Raw genomic sequence first — 7154 nt, 5'->3', positions numbered from 1 at the left:
ATGTTTACTGGCAATCTCAAAATCCAAGGTCTTGATGAGAAATCCGCTAACGTCTACCATTATTCACGTGGGCTTATTTACTTCCTCTGTGGATCTACTTGCAAAAAACTGCAGAATGAATCTCACTGAGCCATATGGGAAAAAAAACACAAAAAAAACAAAACAAACAGAGACGTCTTTGTCAATAAAGACACATGAAGAGGAGAGGAGAGGCCGAGGGAGGTTTTCATGCTATTTTGCTGTGTGGAAGAACCAAACCTCAGCATTTCACATAATTATATAGGACCAGTATGCATGATGTAACCATGGCAACATTTGTCGGCACCCAAGAACACCTGTGTTGAGGCCAATCAGGGGTGTGTGTGTGTGTGTGTGTGTGTGTGTGTGTGTGTGTGTGTGTGTGTGTTGTGCATGAGTGAACGGGTACGATGACAGGGTGGAAATGGTTGAAGTTTGAGCTTCATTAAAGCCAACAAAACAGTCAAGCGAAGCATTAAGACTGATTCAATTAACATTTAAGTGAGAGACGGATTAAATGCATATCAATGTTAAACAACTGTGTGCAGACTGTTAAGCACACAGGTGTCAATGTAACCTGTGTAATTACTGAAAAGTTTTATAAAGTTAAATATTATCACGCATAGAATTGGCCACACAATTACACAATGGAGAGAAATGGACAAAATACATGTGAAAAGGAAACACAGCAAAGCAGGTCCAGTAAGATTAGTTTCCATAGAAACACTATCTTATATTATTCATTTGTAATTAGTGATATATCTTAGACTTTGACACAAAAGAATGCCCTCTTAAACTATGTATCTGTTCGATTGTTATTGACAATGACAATGTTATTCCCAAATAACATTGTCATTACTACTACTACTTTTGGCTGCTCCCGTTAGGGGTCGCCACAGCGGATCTTCCGTTTCCATTTCTTCCTGTCTTCTGCGTCTTCCTCTGTCACACCAGCCACCTGCATGTCTTCCCTTACCACATCCATAAACCTCCTCTTTGGCCTTCCTCTTCTCCTCTTCCCTGGCAGCTCTATATTCAGCATCCTTCTCCCAATATACTCAGCATCTCTCCTCCACACATGTCCAAGCCATCTCAATCTTGCCTCTCTTGCTTTGTCTCCTAACCGTCCAACCTGAGCGGTCCCTCTAATATAATCGTTCCTAATCCTGTCCTTCTTCGTTACTCCCAGTGAAAATCTTAGCATCTTCAATTCTGCCACCTCCAGCTCCGCCTCCTGTCTTTTCGTCAGTGCCACTGTCTCCAAACCATATAGCTGGTCTCACAACCATCTTGTAAACTTTCCCTTTAACTCTTGCTGGTACCCTTCTGTCACAAATCACTCCTGACACACTTCTCCACCCACTCCAACCTGCCTGCACTCTCTTTTTCACCTCTCTACTGCACTCCCCGTTACTTTGGACAGTTGACCCCAAGTATTTAAACTCAAATGCCTTTGTCACCGCCACTCCTTGCATCCTGACCATTCCACTGTCCTCTCTCTCATTCACGCATAGGTATTCCGTCGTGCTCCTACTGACTTTCATTCCTCTTCTCTCCAGTGCATACCTCCACCTCTCCAGGCTCTCCTCAACCTGCACCCTACTCTTGCTACAGATCACAATGTCATCCGCGAACATCATCGTCCATGGAGACTCCTGCCTGATCTTGTCCGTCAACCTGTCCATCACCATTGCAAACAAGAAAGGGCTCAGAGCCGATCCTTGATGTAATCCCACCTCCACCTTGAACCCATCTGTCATTCCAACCGCACACCTCACCATTGTCACACTTCCCTCATACGTATCCTGCACCACTCCTACATACTTCTCTGCAACTCCTGACTTCCTCATACAATACCACACCTCCTCTCTCGGCAGTCTGTCATAAGCTTTCTCTAAATCTACAAAGACACAATGCAACTCTTTCTGGCCTTCTCTATACTTCTCAATCAACATTCTCAAAGCAAACATTGCATCTGTGGTGCTCTTTCGTGGCATGAACCCATACTGCTGCTCGCTGATCATCACCTCTCCTCTTAACCTAGCTTCTATTACTCTTTCCCAAATCTTCATGCTGTGGCTGATCAACTTTATACCTCTGTAGTTGTTACAGTTCTGCACATCGCCCTTGTTCTTGAAAATCGGTACCAGTATGCTTCTTCTCCACTCCTCAGGCATCCTCTCACTTTCCAGGATTGTGTTAAACAATCTAGTTAAAAACTCCACTGCCATCTCTCCTAAACATCTCCATGCCTCCACAGGTATGTCATCAGGACCAACTGCCTTTCCACTCTTCATCCTCTTCATAGCTGCCCTCACTTCCTCCTTGCTAATCTGCTGAACTTCCTGATTCACTATCCCTACATCATCCAACCTTCTCTCTCTCTCATTTTCTTCATTCATCCGCCCCTCAAAGTATTCCTTCCACCTTCTTAGCACACTCTCCTCACTTGTCAGCACATTTCCATCTCTATCCTTGATCGCCCTAACTTGCTGCACATCCTTTGCAGCTTGGTCCCTCTGTCTAGCCAATCGGTACAAGTCCTTTTCTCCTTCCTTAGTGTCTAATCTGTCATACAACTCACCATACGCCTTTTCCTTTGCCTTTGCCACCTCTCTCTTTGCTTTACGCTGCATCTCCTTGTACTCCTGTCTACTTTCTTCATCTCTCTTACTATCCCACTTCTTCTTTGCCAACCTTTTCCTCTGTATAATTTGCTGTACTTCCTGATTCCACCACCAAGTCTCCTTGTCTTCCTTCCTCTGTCCTGATGACACACCAATGTAGCGCTATCTATCCCTTTTAACTGTCAAGGACAACGCTCCTGAGTTCTCTATACAACTAGGTATCCAATAAACTATTGAAGTATGTTAACTTCGCTTCTTATGTGTTTAAAGTATGTTCTAAATGCTCTAAATGTCTTACAGTGTCATCTGGTAACTCCAACTAAAAAGGTTGACTACCCCTTTAAGGCGCTCAAATATGGCATATGACCCCTTTAAGGCAATCTAACATGGTCTAGACACCTCAATGTGTCACCGAGTAACGTATATTAAAATGGTGGACTAGCCCTTTAAGGTTGTCTCAAGATGTCACTTACCATAGCCTAGACACCACAGGAATAAACACACATGAATAATCCACACTCACACAGGTACATAGAATTATATATACAAATGTATTATGAGTAATAATTATTAGAATGAATGAAAGTGATAAGCCTCAATGGCTAACAAGCATCGGCATTCAGATATACACAAATTAATCAGACTAACACATTAGCATACAGCTCAATAACCCTATAACTAAGCCGGCAATAAAATAAAAGAAAGTCAACCCCCAGTTGCAGGCCCGTTTCTTTATCGGGTACGTTGGGACCCTAAACAGCCCTCTTTGCTCCCCTTGGAAGCCCGCACATCCGGCTTGTACTCACACTTAATGCTCCTCTTCCTCTCAGTGCAGCAGCGAACGTCAGGCCGGCAGCCATCCTAGCTAACTGGCTAGTTAGCCGTTAGCACCATCTCACGGTCGAACCGTGCGCTCGCCTCGGCAGCACAACACGGCAACAGACGACTCCTTCTGCGTTCCTCGATGGTCGCATGAACCCACCACTATACTGTAACTGATAACGTTACTTCGCTAAACTAGAGGACGGCCCGATTCACTGTGGGGCAAGCCCCTTACCGCATCCAGTCCATTCGCCCGTCTTGCTGTGCTAACAACGGACACCGACTGGCTAGCTCGCTCCGTAACGTCGCTGGGTCCACATATGGGACTGACGAGTAGTCAGTTTGTCTCCCAAATCCACACAAACAGTTCCCGGGATGGGTCTCGGTCAGACACCCGCACACATCACTGTTCACTAAACTTCAATTACATTTCTCTCACCGCAAAATAGCATATAACAACTCGACATCAAACTGCTCCGTTTGGCTCACACAAGAGACGAGAGACCTCTTTCTCTCAGTCCAGTCTGCTCGTGCTGACGTTTTCCGCTGCCCTCTCAACCAATCACATTCAAGGTAAGGTATTCTCTCCACAGCCAACCAATCACAACAATGGTAAGTTTCAACACTAAAGCAAATGCATTTCACATTGGTAAACAACTGTTTTGCAGAACAATATCAACAATATAATATATTAATATTCAAAAGGTATACAAAATAACAAACATAGGCCAAACTCTTATCTAATAGTGCAATGTAATATATCTAAGGCCTATAATTTAACCACAGGGTTACACCAAGTGCCTTCCTAGCTGTCTCCCTCACTATTTCTGCAGTGGTTGTCCAGCCATCTGGCAACTCTTCACTACCACCCAGTGCCTGTCTTAACTCCTGCCTGAACTCCACACAACAGTCTTCCTTCTTCAACTTCCCCCATTTGATCTTTGGCTGTGTCTTCACTCGCTTCCTCTTCTTGGTCTCCAAAGTCATCCTACAGACCACCATCCGATGCTGCCTAGCTACGTTCTCCCCTGTCGCCACCTTGCAGTCTCCAATCCCTTTTAAATGGCGCCTTCTACAGAAGATATAGTCCACCTGTGTGCACTTTCCTCCACTCTTGTATGTCACCCTGTGTTCCTCCCTCATCTTGAAATATGTATTCACCACAGCCATTTCCAACCTTTTCGCAAAATCGACCACCATCTGTCCTTCCACATTTCTCTTCTTGACTCCATACCTTCCCATCACCTCCTCATCACCTCTGTTCCCTTCACCAACATGTCCATTGAAGTCCGCTCCAATCACCACTCTCTCCTCCTTGGGTACCCTCTCCACCATGTCGTCCAACTCACTCCAGAATTCTTCTTTTTCATCCATCTCACACCCAACTTGCGGGGCATATGCGCTGATAACATTCAGCAATAAACCTTCAATTTCCAGCTTCATACTCATCACTCTGTCTGACACTCTCTTCACCTCCAGCACGCTCTTGACATACTCTTCCTTCAGAATTACCCCTACCCCATTACTCCTCCCATTCACACCATGGTAGAAGAGTTTGAACCCACCTCCGATACTCCTGGCCTTACTCCCCTTCCACCTGGTCTCTTGCACACACAGTATGCCTACCTTTCTTCTTTCCATCATGTCAGCCAGCTCTCTCCCTTTACCAGTCATAGTGCCAACATTCAAAGTTCCAACTCTCACCTCCACATGCCTACCCTTCCTCCTCTCTAGCTGCCTTTGGACATGCTTTCCCCCTCTCCTTCTCCTTCGCCCAACAGTAGCATAGTTTCCACCGACACCCTGCTGGTTAACAGTACCAGTGGCGGTCGTTGGTAACCCGGGCCTCGACCGATCCGGTATGTAAGTCTTATTTATGATCCGCATATTTGATTTGGCAAAGATTTTACGCCGGATGCCCTTCCTGACGCAACCCTCCCCATTTGTCCGGGCTTGGGACCGGCACTAAGGATGCACTGGCTTGTGCATCCTCAGTGGCTGGGTTCCAAATAACATTTTCATTATTTTTGTTATTATACAATTCTGGTCATCATATTTTAGAGTACATAATAAAAATATAATAATGGTGATGATTATGATTTAAGAAATGAGCTGAAAGTTGTTCAACTCATTACCATGTTTACAGGCATATACATTTTTATTTTTTTATTTTTTTTTACTAACTCCACCCCAGCTGTTTTGATGAATGTTTAACCTAAAGACTTGTTAATCTCATTTTACTGAGTTAGATTCATATACTGACAGTTGAAACATACTTTTTGGGTGGCACAGTGGTCCAGTGGTTAGCACTGTTGCCTCACAGCAAGAAGGTCCTGGGTTTGAACCCCAGGCCATCCCAGGTCCTTTCTGTGTGGAGTTTGCATGGTCTCCCCATGTCTGCGTGGGTTTCCTCCGGGTGCTCTGATTTCTTCCCACCATCAAAAAGACATGCATGTTAGGGTTAATACTCATGTGTGTGCCCCTGACCAAGGCAATTGAAAGAAGAACTGGAGTCAGTCCCCGGGTGCTGCAGATGCCCCCTGCTCCTATGCGATAGAATGGTTAAATGCAGAACAAATTTCAGTGTAACCTGTACAATGACAAAAATAAAGAATAAAGTGGCTTTCTTCTTTTCTTCTTCTTTGTATTGAATTGAATTGTATCTGGTCATATTTATGTTATATATATATATATATATATATATATATATATATATATATATATATATATATATATATATATATATATGTATATATATATATATATATGTATATATATGTGTATATATGTGTATATATATACACACAGATGCAGGAGGAAGAAGAAGAGGATGCATCATGTAAGACCAAACCCGTCCACGGGATGTACCATCGACACTCAAATAGAAGACATGACTGAGATCATGGCTTGAAAAGGCTGGACTTAAGGACAGCACAGAGGCTCTGATCATACCAGCACAAGAACAGGTGCTCAGCACCAGATTGGTAGAAGCAGGGGTCTATCACATCAAACAAGATCCAAGATGCAGGCTGTGCAAAGATGCCCGTTAGATAGTCCAGCACTTAGTAGCAGGGTGTAAAATGCTAGCTGGGAAAGCATATACTGAAATGCATAACCAAGTGACTGGGATAGTGTACAGGAATATCTGTACTGAATACAGACTGGAAGCTCCCAAGTCCAAATGGGAGACACTGCCAAAGGTGGCTGAGAATGGCAGAGCAGAAATCCTGTGGGGCTTCAAGTTCCAGACTGACAAGAAGATACTGGCTAACCAACCAGATATTGTGTCAGTAAACAAGGAACAGAAGACAGCAGTAGTGTTCAGTGTAGAAATCCCAAGTGATGGCAAGATTATGAAGAAAGAGCATGAGAAGCTGGACAAATACCAAGGGCTGAAGTAAGAACTAGATCGGTAGTGGAAGGTGAAATCCACAGTAGTCCCAGGATTAATAGGAGCACTAGGGGCTGTGACCCCCAAACTAGGACAGTGGCTCCAGCAGATTCCAGGAATGACATCTGAGGTCTCTGCCTAGAAGAGTGCAGTCTTAGGAACAGCCAAGATACTGTGCAGAAACCTCAAACTCCCAGGCCTCTGGTAGAGGACCTGAGCTTGAGGAAGAAACACATAACCTGAAAAAGGGCGTGTGTGGTATATGTAATTGAACCCCATTCAGACCATTGTGAATA

This window comes from Lampris incognitus, chromosome 9, assembly GCF_029633865.1.
Source record: "Lampris incognitus isolate fLamInc1 chromosome 9, fLamInc1.hap2, whole genome shotgun sequence".
Classification (NCBI taxonomy): Eukaryota; Metazoa; Chordata; class Actinopteri; order Lampriformes; family Lampridae; genus Lampris; species Lampris incognitus.
The sequence above is the reverse complement of the archived record's forward strand: the minus strand, read 5'-3'. Positions refer to the sequence as shown.